This window comes from Podarcis liolepis, assembly GCF_965112155.1.
Source record: "Podarcis liolepis genome assembly, chromosome: 10".
Classification (NCBI taxonomy): Eukaryota; Metazoa; Chordata; class Lepidosauria; order Squamata; family Lacertidae; genus Podarcis; species Podarcis liolepis.
The window spans coordinates 54,063,956-54,080,464 of NC_139562.1; the positions used below are offsets into that span (position 1 = coordinate 54,063,956).

The window sequence follows — 16,509 nt, forward strand, 5'->3', positions numbered from 1 at the left end:
CAGATCTATAGAAACATTACAATCCACTGATCCAGAGCAGGCTAACCAAGTCTGAGTGAAAAGAAATGTCAAATTGCCAAAGAGTGCTAACTGAAGAGGTGTCACTCAGAGAAGAGTGTTCCATAGTCAAGACACAACCACAGAGAGGACCCTATCCCACATCAGGGGATAGGGCAACAGACCCCTCTGACAACCTCACAGTCAAGGCTGGCTGGTATGGGAAGAGATGCTCCATCAGCTATCTAGACTCCAGGACATTCAGGGCTTTGTGCATTAATTCCAACTTGGGCCTGCTAACATACAGGTAGCCAGTGAAGATCCCACAGCACGGGTATTATGGCTGCCACTCAGCTAGGCTGTCCTGGTCCAGGAATGACCACAGGTGGCTGGAAATGTAAGGAAAAAGAAGGAACCTATTACCACATGTGGTGGATGTGCCTCAATGTAAAAGACTTATGGGAAAGGATCTATAATGAACTGATTTTTTTTTTTTGAAAAACACATTTATTAAGAAACCAGAAGCCTTTTTACTTGGTATAGTGGGGTGAGAAATCCCCAAAAAGGATGTTACTTTTTTTCTGTATGCCACAACAGCTGCGAGAATATTATTAGCGAAGAATTGGAAGAAACAAGATTTACCAACTATAGAAGAATGGCAGGTGAAGATGGACAGTATGGAACTTGCCGAACTGACTGGGAGACTCCAAGACCAGAGAGAAGAGATGGTGGAAGAAATCTGGAAGAAGTTTAAAGAATATTTGAAAAAATGTTAATATTTAAATCTTAGGATAGCTTTGGAAGTGGATATAGGTTGTAGGGTTAGAAGTAGAAGATAGTGTATTTTAAAATAGTATTATCTGTAAGTGATAAAATGTGAAGATTTTTATGGTAAAAGTAAGTGTGATAAAAAATGGTTTAAAATTATGATATATGAAACTGCTAAAGATGAGGTAAAATGAAAATCAGATAGGGGGGACTTGGGGAAGCTCACCTAACAATGTTTAGAAAAAATAAGGATAAGACAAGAATTTGTTTGTATTTCTGTTTGTATTGTTTATTTGTGCTATAAAATGAATACTTTTTTGGAAAAAACCAAAGGAATGACCACAGGTGCGTCAGTTGGAGCTGGTGAAAGCCACGCCTTGCAACTGAGGTCACCAATGACAAAGTTGAATTGAACAGCACCCTAAATTATGTACCTGCTCCTTCAGAGGGAGGACAACTTCACAGACTGGTCACCAATTTCCCAGAGCCAGAGCTGTTTTTGGACTACAATTCCCATCATCCCTGACCAGTGGTCCTGCTAGGTAGGGATGATGGGAGTTGTAGTCCAAGAACAGCTGGAGACCCAAGCTTGGGAAACACTGTTCTAGACTATGACCCAGAGTTCACCAGTCCCTTAACCACTCTGAAAGGCTCTGCTGGACATCTTGTGGATAACATGGAGATGGAGAAGCAGTTTCTCATCACTATTATCAGTGCCACATGGAAGGCATGACTGTGTGCTATAACCTATATTATGCCAGCTTCACTATGAGATTTGTACCACTTACATGCCATCCATTGTCCAACCACTTCATTATCTGAAGCTCACTGAAAAACCAGGGTGCATTTGGGGCTCAGCATTTTTGAGAGGGGAAATCTTGTTGATGGCGAAGTTGACACAAACTACGGGATAAGGACAATTGTGACTTTAAAGAAGAATGGGAACCTTTTACAAAGTCCTTAAACAACAAAATGAACTGGACTCCTTGGCAGGCTTTGAATAAACATACACAAAAATTTTATTGCTACCATATAGATAGATAAATTAAGGATCTTTACAATTTTATAATATGCAGAGAATAACATGTGCTGAAAAACCAGAGAGAGGAGCTGAGGGAAGTCAGGGGGGTGGGGTGGGAGGGAGAGGTTTTTTTTCTTGGGAAGGGGGAAATGGGGGGGAATGAGGATGATGTATTTCTGAATAATTGCTATGTTGAAATTCCTAATAAAAAATATTCAAAAACAACAACAAGAACAACAACAACTCTGGAAGAAAAGGAAAAGGAAAATAAAATGTACAATTTAATTTACTCCCCCAAAAAAAGAAAGAAATTTTTTCTCGTTAAAATAAATTTTATTAGTATTTTTCCACACAACAACAACAACATGAAAGATATCTAAAAATAACAATACACAACACACAAAAATCAACATTCGAAAACTAAAGAAAGCAACAACAACAAAAACCAAATCCATATCTTACAAGTTATTATAAACACTAAAACAACAACAAGACATTGACTTCCACCAATCCCACAGCACCTCCTTTATCTCTCATTGTGTCTTCCTGTTTTCCTATTTTCTTTATCATCTCTATCCTAACATCTAGATATAAATCCCTCTTTCATATCCTTTCACTTCACAAGGTTATTCCAGACTCAGCCAGATTTCTGTCTTCGAACCTTGACTTTTGAGGTATTCATTTAGGCACTCCTATTCTTTTTTTACTTCACTTTTTGGTTTTTGTCTCATTATGTCTGTCAATTTGGCTAATTCTAAGCATTCTGAAAGAAATTTTAAGAGCATCAGCAGAGAACCGGAGCTCAGGCATCTCCCCAGAATGCCAGATGCTAACAGTTGTTCTGCGTATGCAAACTTGGGTGGCTTTGAGAATGGTTACAGGAGAGGGTTACCCCTCCAGATGTTGTTGGACTCCCATCAGCCCCCAGACGTCATGGCCAGTCAGGGATGACTGAGCAATATCTGTAGGGCCAGAAGTTCTACCTCGTCAGGGCAATCGTTTTGCTAGAGGAAAAGAATAGCCTCTTCTATCAGGACGGTTTATTTTCAGGCACCAAGCAAACTGGTACACAGAAAAGAAAATGGAAATGTAAGCAGGAGGAAGGGGGGGGGGGCATTTTCAGGAACTGATGTCTCTCCTGTGGCTCTTTCTCCACTAGATGTCCTTAGCGTTTCACGCATCAGCTTCAAATACAGTAACTGAATATTCACAAGGACCTTTTTTGAAGTGTGTGATATTAACAGATCATGACTGATGGCTTGCCCTACAGAGTTCATTTTATCTGGAAGATAGAGAGAGGGGGGGGAGGAGAGAGAGAGAGAGAGAGAGAGAGAGAGAGAGAGAGAGAGAGAGAGGCAAAATGAGCACAATAATTTAATCCCCTGCTTGGTTAAGATATATAGGGGTATCCCAATTTAGGAAGCTATTAAAGTCGTGTGTGCTTTCTTCTTTGGAAACATTTAAGCAATCAAGGCATTCAAAACAATCTGGACCAGGGGGGATCCTTACAGAGGGGAAACATATTTGATAGATATAGATATTATACTAACCAAGAATTCCTCCCCACCCTCAACCTAATTGTATTGCTTTCAAATCCTATTTTATAGTTATACAGACCATTTGCAGTAATCCCAGTTTAGCAGCAGGGGTTTTGTTTTAGTTTTACTAGATCATAAAGGGTGAGGTATCACAGGTGTCCATTTCAGGCTTGTAAGCCTGCCCCAACCAAAGCCATCTACCAAAAAAAAAAAAAAAGAAAGAAAGAAAGAAAAGAAAAAAGAAAAGAAAAGAAAAGAAAAGCAAGCATCTAAATCAGGCATGGCCAAACTTGGCCCTCCAGATGTTTTGGGACCACAACTCCCATCATCCCTAGCTAACAGTATTCAGGGATGATGGGAATTGTAGTCCCAAAACTAGTCTGGAGGGCCAGACTAGTTTTATTTATACCCCGCCCATCTGGCTGGGTTTTCCCAGCCACTCTGGACGATTTCCAACCAAATATTAAAAACAATACAGCATTAGACATAAATGAAACTAAAGCACGCTGAGGTAAATCCACCAGGACAATACCTTTTCTGTTTTGAAAGACTACAGGTACTTTAAATGAAGCTTTAACCACACACATTCTAACTAGAGCGGAGGGCTACAAATCTCCTGTAGTCAGGAAATGGGGAGATTTATATATATATATAGAGAGAGAGAGAGAGATTCCTGAAAGGCGCCAGTGAGCATCAATTTGGCCATACTGGAGCAGCATGTGTCTGATTTCTCAGAGCAGCGGGCAAAAAGTTTGCACTGCATACATGAGCAGTTCCTTTCCCAGGGGCAGACAGACAAAACACAAAGAGGATGCTTTGAATAACCTTCAGAGTCCACAGCTCCAGCACTCATCTCCGGAACAAGCGCCAACAGTTAAGGGGAAGGTTGCAACCTCCGGTGGCTTCATAGCACTTCACTGCCACCAGCGGGACTCAATGTGACAATAAAGACTACGGTGCCAACAAAAACAGCAGAACAGGAGATGTGGGAGGACGCCAAACAACAAAGACTGTGCTTGCTGGCAAGCAGGGTACATATTTAATATTTAACTATGCCAGAGCTGACAGGGTTATTTTGCATTGGTCCCCACCATTGGTATATATATATATATATATATATAAGGATTAGAAGATTTATTTACTTTTTACAGTGCAACAGAAGCCAACAGACTTGAACATCTGTTTTGATTAGAAATTGGAATTCTTTTGCTGTTGTATTATGTGTGTGTGAGAAGGGGGCACTTAGCTCTCTACAGTTACCTGTGAGGAAGGCCTTTGAACATGGTCTATTTTTTCACGTTACCCCTTTCTCTCACGTCACATTTGTTTTTTTAAGCCCCCCAACCCCACATTTCAATGTGAATTCACAATCTTGAATGCTTTGTGGTAATATTAATTCACCTCAGCCATACATAACCTCCAGGTTCCTCACTACCACCACCAGCCTAAACTTGTGGGGCAGGGAGGTCTATAGGAATTAGATTCTTCTGATCAGGGACTATCCAACATTGGAATGAAGTCAAGTGTTTGAACTTTAGGTTGGGAATCAGCCAGGATTTGGATTCTGCAGGTTGTCCACACTGCTGCCCAATCGTTTCCCTGCTTGCCCTCACAGAGGCCATCTTGGCTGTGGTGTTGAAGACCTCAAGGACTCCACAAAGTATGTGCCAAAGAGTTCTTGCCTGGAGTTGTTCACGAGTTCATGGCCTCCACAACAACTATGGTATCATCTCAGATTATATTTGGTTCACCACATGTGGCAGGAGCCAGATTTGATATTGTCTTCTGTTCTGGAATAGCGGGTAATAATCAGAAGATGGGTGAGCTGCAACTGACTCCATTGTCACAGAGGATATCATCACAGGTTCGTGGTGGACAGGTTTGACCTGTAACTTCTACCTGTAACATCTGTAAGGGTGGAGGACCAGTTTTGATTATCCACTATTGACAGCTGATTCAACCAATGGATCCCTGGAGGTGCTAGAGAAATTTCCTATGGGTATGTCTGGCATTCCTGCTAGAGTTCTGGTCACTGCCTGGAATGTTGGGTGAGCCAGCAATATCACTCCCAAGTGTCCTTGGCCCAGACTCAGACTCATATCAGCATCTAGTTACTCAGAGGAGCTAAGGGCAATGAAGCAACAGGTCAAACAAGCTGAAGAGCAAGTGTTAGAAGACTTGTAACAAATACAATCAAACATAGATAAGACCCTTTGGAAGGAGCTCCCATTGAACGCAGTGGAATTACTTCCTTGGAAGTAGCCGCAGGAATCATAAACTACATGAAATGCAGTTCCTTCAGTTGGACATTAGACAAGGATGTTGGAACTCTTCCTATCCTGCTTTTGCCATTGACTTAACTGGAGGACACATTTAAAATGGTTTGGGGGGGGGAGACAATTGTGGGGGGGGGGAGCGAAAAGGCAAACTTAATTCTCTAATGGCATAATTCTCTAATAACATAGGAGAGACATCTAGTGGTTAAAGATAAATATGTGAAATACAAGACAATAATGTGGACTATTGCCTATGAAAGCTCATATAGTAAAGCATGAATGTTTCTTAAGAGCTCACAGCACTTTCTGAAGCCTTAGAGTACAGTCTGAGAATCTTAAGAAGTGAAAGGAGCAACGCTGACATAGGAAGTAGGCATTCAGGGATGACCTTCCTCACATGCCTTGCTTCTCATCACAACTACACTGGTTTACATGTGGAGAAAATTGAAAAAGGGGAGCTGGTGGCAAGGGACAGCTTAGATGCCTGTGTAGGTCATATTGCAGGCCTCTAAGAGCCACCTGCAGCCCTCAGGTCACAATTTGCCCACACATGGACTAGATGATTCTACTCTGCTTCCTATGTTTCTAAAAACAAAAAATTCTTATAGAGGCCCATCCAGAAATTGCATAGTGGTGAGGGGGGTGGGGAAGGGAGAAGAGGCAAAGTCAACAGATAAGTCAAGAATCAAACAGACAAAAAGTGAACCAAAAAAACTAATAAGGCGATCAATATTGTTGATCCAATGTTGATGGAGGAGTTTCAGTTGATGTAGCTGAAGGATGTGGCAAGTTCTTGGACTGGGTTTGTATGACTGCATGTGCCCCTCTTGGTGGCAGGGGGGCAGGGAAGGGATATGGGGAGGAAGCTTATAAATGCCTCATTCTAAGAGCAAGTGGTTCCCACCATCTCGAGGAGGAAAGGACGAGGCCATTTCTAAAGATGGCTTCCCAGGAACTAGAAAATGTAAACAGCTATAGGACCATGGCAAACGTTCCCTTCTTGAGCAAGACTCTGGAGGAGATGGGTGCTGCGCAGATCCTTGTGGTGAGAGAGGGGGGTGGGACTGTAACCCCATTGATTTTTTTTTGGACCTTCCAGGAACTTTTGATGCCATCAATCATGGTGTCCTTCTTGGATGGCTGTCTGAGGTAAGGGCTGGTGGCAGCACACTGTGATGGTTTTGCTCCTACCTGGTCTGTCAGACCCAGAAAATGGTGCTGGGCAGGGGGTGTATGTTTAGCCATGTGGAGCTTGTATTATGGATTGCCACAGGGCTCGATCCTATCTTCCACACTTCTTAATAGGAAACCACTGAGGGAGGGAGCTGGAGTTTTGGAGTATGTTGTCTTCAACACAGAGATGGCACACTATTTCTCTTCATCTTCATCAAGTGTGGCAGTGGGTGTGCTGGACTGGACAGGTCCCTGGCTGTGGTAAAGACTTAATCCAAACAAGACAGTGATGATGTGCATATCGACCAGTTCTGGAAGGGGTTGCATTTCCTCTGAAGGATTAGATTCCCAGCTTAAGCTACTGCAATTAGCAGCACATAGTGATCTCTGTGCTACATTTTACCAGCATAGGCTGGTGGCCCTGGCATCAACAATCTGCTTTATTATAATATATTATTTATTTGATTTATATACCACCCTTCATCAAAAGATCTCAGGGTGTTTCACAAGATAAATGTTTTTTCTAGTTAACTCCCATCTAGGTTACTGCAATATGTTACAGCAGTTCACAGGACTGTGCCTGAAGATGGACCAGAAATTTCAGGTGGCCCAAAATTCCCAAGTGAGATTCCTAACAGGAACCAGCCATTCTGAACGCATTATGATGGTCCTTGCTGAACAAGCTTGCATTGGTTTTCAGCAGTTTTCTGGGCCCCAATTCAAGCTACAAAACCTTTGGACCACAGCATGTGAAGGAAAATTTCTTTGACTTCTGGGCCAGAGCTCCCCCACCCCTGCACTCAATTTTTGTTGTCTTACATTGCCTAGACCAGGTCAGTATAACTTGTGATGACACCACCACAATACAGAACTTCAACAACATATGGTGGCTAAGTAAACCTCCAGTTTTTGCTGTGTGGCTAGTACTACAAACAAACAGAAGTTGTCAGTCCCAAGCAGTGCATAACACCACACATCACTCAAGCAATTTGCGTTTGGCTCCCTGGCCCTCAAATTATACAGGCCAAGCCAGGATACGTGATCCTTTTGTTGTTGTTGTTTAATCATTTAATCGTGTCTGACTCTTCGTGACCCCATGGACCAGAGCACGCCAGGCACTCCTGTCTTCCACTGCCTCCCGAAGTTTGGTCAAACTCATGCTGGTAGCTCCGAGAACACTGTCCAACCATCTCATCCTCTGTCATCCCCTTCTCCTTGTGCCCTCAATCTTTCCCAACATCAGGGTCTTTTCCAGGGAGTCTTCAGGATCTGTCCTTCCAGTGAGCACTCAGGGCTGATTTCCTTCAGAATGGATAGGTTTGATCTTCTTGCAGTCCATGGGACTCTCAAGAGTCTCCTCAAGCACCATAATTCAAAAGCATCAATTCTTCGGCGATCTTTAAATCACTTTTAACTGGTTGTAGGATACGTGATCCTACAACCAGTTAAAAGTGATTTAAATTGATTTACAATCCTTCATGCATCTATTCAGAAGTAAGTCCCATTGAGCTCAATGGTGCTTACTCCCAGGAAAGTGGTATAGAATTGCAGTCTCAATTACTTCTGCCTCTGCACCTGTCTTTTTCTTTTTTTTAAAAAAAAAAAGAAATCAATATAAGGCATTCTGCCAAGAACTAGGACCTCTTACGCTCCCTTTCTATGAAATTCGCCACAGTTTTTTTTATTTAAAAAATCTGCTCCGACACATATTCTTGCTTCCTTGACTTCTTGCAATTGTAGTGGCATTACACTTAAGGGCTTCATTCTTTACTGTGGCAATTACAATCATTTTGTTTCATTTATAATCCCCTTTTAGAGTAAATGAACATAAAGACATAGATGGATTTTAAATGACTGTCTCTGTCACATACATTTGTAGAGGACACTAAATCTCCCGAGAGTTAGATTTGTGTTAATTAAATCTACAAAAAGAGAGAGAGAGAGACAAAGAAGACTCCATAAGGTCCAAAGCATGCTTAATGAATTAACACGGAAGCCCTGTTGAGCAGGCCTTTTAAACTATAGTGAAACAAATCAACTCACACTTTATTACTACCCACTTAACAAATTAAATCTGTCACTTTATATCATAGTAAACCAGGGTTTTTCATAAATGCTAATTAAAGCCATTAAAAATGGAAATCTCCCATGCAGCTTATGCAAAGCATGCCTATTGATGCAAAGAGATAGGTCCTGTTTGTTCTTCTGAATGAAAACTAGAACTTCGACTCTGACAAGCTAGACTGCGGTGGGAGGGAGCAAGCGGTGGGAGGGACAAGCATACAAGCCTAAATAAAACAGATACAGATTTATTTTTTTAAAAAAAAGAATTTGGAAGGGATTTAACTTGAATGGCTTGGAGTCATCCTTTAAAGGCACTGTGATTTATCTGTTTTAACTAGCACTACAGCATCTTACACTTACATACACACAAACACAAATAACTAGTAGGTCAGTAGCTAGAAGCTGGAAACACATATGCAATGGATTGCTCAAGTAGCACTTTTTGCTCCCATTTTGCAGAGGAAAATGCCTACGTTTTACTGGCTCTCAGCCAATGCCCCTTCCGATTAGAAATGGACAGTTCTGGCAGACTGGCCTATCCGTGTGCCTCCTTTCACAAGCGATGGAGAGAAACTTTGGGTGATAACCAGCTAAGTCCTACTCAGAGCAGATCCCTGGAATCACGTAATTTAAATCCATTGATTTCAATGTGTCTACTCTGATGACTAACCATCAGCTGTCATGTGCTAGTGTCTCCACACCCTTCTGCTTTGACTTGCAGATGGCAGGCAGAGCCACAGTGCCCAGCTGGAAATTTGGCAGCCCTCCTTTCCGTAGTGACTTATTTCAATGTACAACCTAAATGCAGTTTGTTGCAGTTATATGTGGCAGGGAGCAGTAGCCAAGCTCAGCTTCCAGCCACACAGGACTAGAATGATCCATGCTTTGCTGCACTTATTCCTTACATAATTAGAAATACAGCTAAAATATTTTACTTATACAGTGGTGCCTTGGTTTACAAACTTCATCCATTCCTGAAGTCTGCTATTAAACCAAATCCATTCTTAAATCGAGGCGTGCTTTCCCTGAGGCTTCCTGCTGCTGGTGCCCTTCCACTGTTCAGTTTCCATTAGTAGACCGAGGTAAAGTTCGCAAACCAGAGCACTACTTCCGGTTTTACGGAGTTCGTAAACTGAATAGTTCGTAAACAGGACTGTTCGTAAACAGAGGTACCACTGTACATTTTTTTTAAAAAAAGTGTGAAGCTACTCTTGGAACTGCTAGCTGTTTTACACCAGTCAACACCAACAACCCCATATACCTGACACCAGTGACACATATCACAATTGACTCCAGATTTTTCAGAGATGATTTGAAGCCAGCACACTCTCTCCCCAGCAGCAAACTCATTTCTTTATTGGGCAAGGAAACTGTTAAGTTGTGGGTGAACACATCAGACGACACAGCAATTCTTCAAACAGCTCTTGTTTATTCACAGACCAGACCAGAACTGAACTGGAGGGTTCAGCCAGCCTGCTTATATAGAGCTCCACTACAACACAACAGTAACCACTTTCTGTAACTATCCAATCACTGAACGTCACTTTCAATTCCTTATTTGCATATGTGGACCTGAGTGAAAACTATCTACAGTATCCCCCTGCTGGCCCAGGGTGAGAACTTCAGTACATAACAGAAACAATGGAAAGTTTGACTATATTGGGGACAAGATTATTTTCCCTGTTCCATTCCTCCTCCCAACTCTGGCTACATGTGGCCAGATTTACAGAAGATGGTCCTCTGTTCAAAGGGATGTCTGGTCTAGGTGGGTGATGTAGGACAGGGGTGCAGTAGGTGCAGGTTGCCCTGGGTGTTATCACTCCTGGGGAGTGATGCGGTGGCTGGGGGAACTGCAAGCTCCGTGCTGCCCGAAACAGCAACGTGGGACTTGTGGACTCCGTGGAGGTTCCACGCAGCATGCTCTGCCCCAGCTTGCCCCGCCCCAGATGCAGGGCATTTGTGCTGCCCCGGGCACCCAAGCAGCTAGCTATGCCACCAGTCTAGGTCTGGTCTGAAGACAGAATCATCAGAAAGGAAGCAGACACCTTGAAGTTGCCTGTTAAAATTGATCTCTGGACAACAGACTCAAGACAGTTCACTTGGCCTTCTCCCACTCTGGTGAGATTGTTTTTCCATGTAAATTATCCTAACTATTTCTCAAGTTGCAGTCATTCGTATAAATTAGCATAAGCATGTTTCATGCAAATCTGTGTCTTCTTTGGAGAGAGTTATGCTTACTCTTTTTTGGGCAATGCGTAAGAGGCCCTCTAGTTGCTTTCTACTCCACCTGCATTCCTGTTGCATTGTTCTACTTTCAGAACACGCCCAGGTAGTTCAGAGCCCCAAAATACAAGTAGAACTTTGGAGAAGGTTTGGAAGTTTGGAAGAATGCCTTCTCTGATTGTCATACATCCAGACTCTAACCAAGTGTCTCTATTTAACAGGGACAGTCCCAGATTTACAGAAGCAATCCTGGTTTCTGATTTGATCCCAGAATGTCCCACTTTTCCTTTGGACGCCCTGATTTTCATCAGAGAAATATTGGAGGGTATGGAGTTATGTGATCCCTAAGCCAAGGAGATAACTAACTATGCCACCTTTATAGGCAGCCCTGTATAATAATAATTAAATAATAATAATAATTTATTATTTATACCCGGCCCATCTGGCTGGGTTTCCCCAGCCACTCTGGGTGGCTTCCAACAAAACACTAAAATACAATAACCTATTAAACATTAAAAGCTTCCCTAAATAGGGCTGCCTTCAGATGTCTTCTAAAAGTTTGGTAGTTATTTTTCTCTGACATCTGGTGGGAGGGCGTTCCACAGGGCGGGTGCCACTACCAAGAAGGCCCTCTGCCTGGTTCCCTGTAACTTGGCTTCTCATAGCAAGGGCACCGCCAGAAGGCCCTCGGTGCTGGACCTCAGTGTCCGGGCAGAACGATGGAGGTGGAGATGCTCCTTCAGGTATACTGGATCGAGGCCGTTTAGAGCTTTAAAGGTCAGCACCAACACTTTGAATTGTGCTCAGAAATGTATAGAGAAGTTTAATTATTTCTTGTGTTTTATGATGTTTTTATATATGTTGGAAGTCACCCACCATCATCAGCGACATCATCATTGAATAAGACATCCCTCTTTTCATCAGAGAAATGTTGGAGGGTATGTACATCAATGTTGTGTATGTATGCAGTACTGTATAATGGTTCATATACTGTATAGAAGGGGTTGGCAATGTGGTGTCTTCCAGATATTGTTGGACTACATCTCCCATCATCCCTGACCACTGGCTATGCCAGCTGGGGCTGATGGGACTTGTTGTCCAGCAACATCTGTAGAACACAGCATTGGCTACCCCAAGTATATAGGCTTGGTAAAACCCATTCACAACATAACAAATACAAACAAGTAGATGTTCTGTTTTCTCACCCACTCCAACAGGCTTAGATTGGATCAAACATAGGAAAAACTGAAAACAAACACAAGTCTATACAAGCCATACTTCACTGGATGCCAACACATTAACATTTTGGCCAGGGAAAGAGCTCACTCACAGCCCGTTTCCCCCCTTAAGAAACCATTTTTCCTCCAGCTGAGTGCAAACAAAGATCTCTTTCATCTTCAGTAATTAGCATGGAATGAAATGGAGAAAATACATGAAAAGCCCAGTCATATCCATGTTTGTTCAGATGTCCTGCAGATTTCAATAGGATTCGGTTTCAAGGCACAGTCATTGCTATCACATGAGAGGGAGAGCACAGCTGCATGCTGCGGTCATGTCAGCCCTGCTCTCTCTCCCATCAATGCATCGGAAGCCATGTCTGCAGAGGTGAGATGGTTGGTACTGCATTGCATCCCCAGGATGTGGAACCTTGTACATCCATCTGGGTCAAATGTCTAATTCCTGGACTCCACTTCTAATTCCTAGGTGCCATACACTAATATGGCATAAATTAAGCTATATTAAATATATAAGCTGAAATATACTCAGAGGCGCAAAGTGATTTCATGCTCTTTATTCAGCTCATAGTGGTGAGGAGGAATGAATGAAAGTCCCCTCACAGTATCTGCTTTATATACATTATTTACACAATGGGCTGCACATCATTGGCTAATTCCGGAATTCTACTGTAAGCCAATCAGGTTGTGGATTCACTTCTATCTGGAGCAGGATTGGGTGGTTCCTGCCAACCAATCATACAGCTGCATTGTTCTAGGACCAATCAGACTGCTGCAATTTGGATCCTATTGTTCTAGGACCAATCAGACTGCTTCAGTTTGGATCCTATTCAACTCAGTACATAACATAAGCCATGTTTAAATGTAAGTTAGGCTGGCTTCCTGATGACGTCATCGCCTGGAGAGATGGACTCTTAAAAGAGCACAAAGGGAAGGGTGATGATCCATTGAAAATGACATCAGCAAAGCTAAGACTGTGCCAGCCGGAAAATGGGTGAAGCTCCTCCCTGCTGTCTGAGTTACACAGAAGAACAAAGGCCAGTAGTAGTTTTCTCCATATTTAAGAAAGATGGGATACAAGGGTTTGGGAACAAGTATCACAACTGGAGAGAGACCTGTTGGAATGTAATGTAAAAGTGCTGTCTAAAATGTATAACGTATTATTGGAATGGGGGGAAAGGATGGGCAAGTAAAATCTTCAATGACACATTGGGCAATAGATATTGGTTATAATATAGGCATGGAAGCATGGGAATGATTGTGGAATTTGGATATAAAATTTACACCATGTTGTGGATTAAGAGAAAATTACAGTGGTACCTCGGGTTACAGATGCTTCAGGTTACAGACTCGGCTAACCCAGAAATAGTACCTCGGGTTAAGAACTGTGCTTCAGGATGAGAACAGAAATCGTGTGGCGGCAGCACAGCAGCAGACTCCATTAGCTAAAGTGGAACCTCAGATTAAGAACAGTTTCAGGTTAACAATGGACCTCCAGAACGAAATAAGTTCTTAACCTGAGGTACCACTGTATACGAAAATGATATAGCGATGGTATCTAACACTGAGTAAACTGGAAATAAATGTATGAATCTATATCAAACAAGTGTTGGAAATGTAAAGAGAAAGAATGTTCTTTTTAGTGGTATTGTAGTAAGGTTAAGGCTTTCTGGGAAATGATATATAATGAAATGAGAAGGATGTTTAAGATAATGTTCTTTAAAAAACCCAGAAGCATTTCCCTTTGGGAATTATAGGGACAGAACTACCTAAAATGTAGAGAAACTAATTCAGTGTGCTACTATAGGCGCAAGTATGTTACTTGCCCAAGAAGTCCCAGCAAAGGAAGAATGGATACAGAAACTTATAGAATATGCAGAAATGGCAAAACTTACTGGAAGAATAAGAAATCAAGATAACTTTTTATAAAAGAATGGAAATTGTTTATTGACTATTTAGAGACAAACTGCAAACAGATAAAAACATTGGCAGCATTATTGTAATAGCCTGCAGTTTCATAAGAGTATATATTTAAAGATGATGAATAAATGAACATATTAAGCTATCGTATTTTTCGCTCTATAACACGCACCCGACCATAACACGCACATAGTTTTTAGAGGAGGAAAATCCGTAGGCATGCCACTCGTAGGCATTTCTTCCATAACAGGCACAGACATTTCCCCTTACTTTCTAGGAGGAAAAAAGTGAGTGTTATGGTGCAAAAAATACAGTAAATTGGATATGCAGAATATATATATATAAAAATTAGGGAACCACAGAAAGTAGGGGAAGGAAGTAAAGTTCGGAAAAGTCAAAATGGTTGTAAAATCAGGGAAATGCATAAATCTGAAAAGTATTTAAAAAAATTATTTATTTTTTTAAAGGAGTTTTCAGGATTGTGGTTTTGCCTGATATAAGAGGAAAACTAGTAGCATTTTACAAGCGGTTTGCAAGCTGGAGAATGAGCAATGTGGGATGGCAGTTTGAATCCAAGGTGGCAGCCATGCAAGAAATAGGACCCCCCTTGAAGTGTAGTGCTTTGAACCCCTCCATCATAGGCTCAGGTTGTATATATGTGTAAATAAACCCTATATCATAAAGACACCACAGTCTCCTCTGTGCCCCATTTCCAAAGGAAACACGAACCCTTGGCAAAGTGCCTAGAACCCATGGAATTTCGCACCGCTTGAAGATTGGGGTGGCATGCAACAGTATGGTAAAAAGACAGAGCTCGCAACTTTTTACAACTAAAAATATCCAAGTGACATTTAAAAACCAGGAAGTATGTCAAGATGTGAAATTGAATGAAGCAGATTTCAACCTTCTCATGCTACATTGTTAAAATAACAGATCAATCATTGCTGATAACAAAGCTCCTAGCAGTGAATCATTCAAACAACATTATGCACATCCAAATGCTATATTAAACCTCTAATGTTCTTAGTCAAGCAAAATAGCACTTTACGTCTTAAGCAGCTCGCCTAAACCGAGCATCTATGAGATTATAGGGCTGCTTCAAACAGGTTCAATTTATGACTGCAACCACCAATTTGTGACTTAGATGTATGGATGTGTGCTTTCACGGATAACACAGCAGTGGGAAACTTAAAAACATAACCTCATTTAATACTAGGATACCCTGACACCAAAGTCAAAGGGCTGACTTTAAGATCAGTCAGAAATATCTGAGCCTTGGACAGAAATATTACTTCCTCAATTAAGCCAGTAGCTCTGTCTCAAAACCTAAACTGGCCAACTGTCAGTCACCAAAATATTTTGTGTGGTTTTTCCACCATTTGCTCTGGCACTGAGTCACTGTATCTTCCTAGTCTCTCAGCAATCTACAAACATCTTAAGTCACTTAAATACCCGAGCTCTAATACTATCGCAACTCTTGAAAATGCTTTTACAAATCAGGAAGGTATCCGGGGGTCATCTAGTCCAACCCCTGCAATGCGGGAATTTCAGCTGAATCATCCATGGCATGGCCATCCAACCTCTGCTTATAAACATCCAAGAAAGGAAGAGTCCACAACCTCCCAGGGGAGACTATTCCACCATCGAGCAGCTCTTAACGTCAGGAAGTTTTTCTGTACGTTTAGCCAGAATCTCCTTTCTTGTAAGTAGAAGCCATTGGTTTGAGTCCTACCCTCCAGAACAGGAGAAAACAAGCTTGTTCCCTCTTCCATGTGACAGCCCTTAAGATATTTGAAGATGGCTATCATATCTCCTCTCAGTCTCCTCTTTTCCAGGCTAAACATACCCAGCTCTTTCGAGCACTCTTCGTAAGGATTAGTTTCCAGACCTTTGATCATCTTTGTTGCCTTCCTCTGCACATGTTCCAGCTTTTCAAAATCCTTCTTGAATTGTGGTGCCCACAATTCAACACAGTATTCCAGGTGTGGTCTGACCAAGAGTGATTTATATTCCACCCATCTGACTGGGTTGCCCCAGCCACTCTGGTCAGCTTCCAACAAATTATAAAACCACAGTGAAACATCTGACATCAAAAACTTCCCTGTACAGGGCTGCCTTCAGATGTCTTCTAAAAATCAGATAGTTGTTTATTTCATTGACATCTGGTGGGAGGGCATTCCACATTGTCAACAGACAATGATGGGTTTAAAAAATATTTAATAAGATTTGGATTTGGAGTATGTAATAGCACACTCCAAAATGGTCATGTTCACAATGTTATGTGTTCCTCAAGT

The 16,509-nt window shown here is 41.8% G+C and overlaps 1 protein-coding gene and 1 long non-coding RNA gene across 2 annotated transcripts in view; one reads left to right on the top strand and one right to left on the bottom strand.

The window, feature by feature from the left end:
- The window catches only part of TFEC (transcription factor EC), a 380,439-nt gene that overhangs the window by 363,547 nt on the left and 383 nt on the right, over positions 1-16,509 (bottom strand). The gene's annotated exons all lie outside the window — the stretch shown is intronic.
- On the top strand, positions 668-1,077 carry LOC310687448. The gene is made up of 2 exons (XR_014516434.1): positions 668-900; positions 1,006-1,077. It is a non-coding gene; the product is annotated as an uncharacterized lncRNA (long non-coding RNA).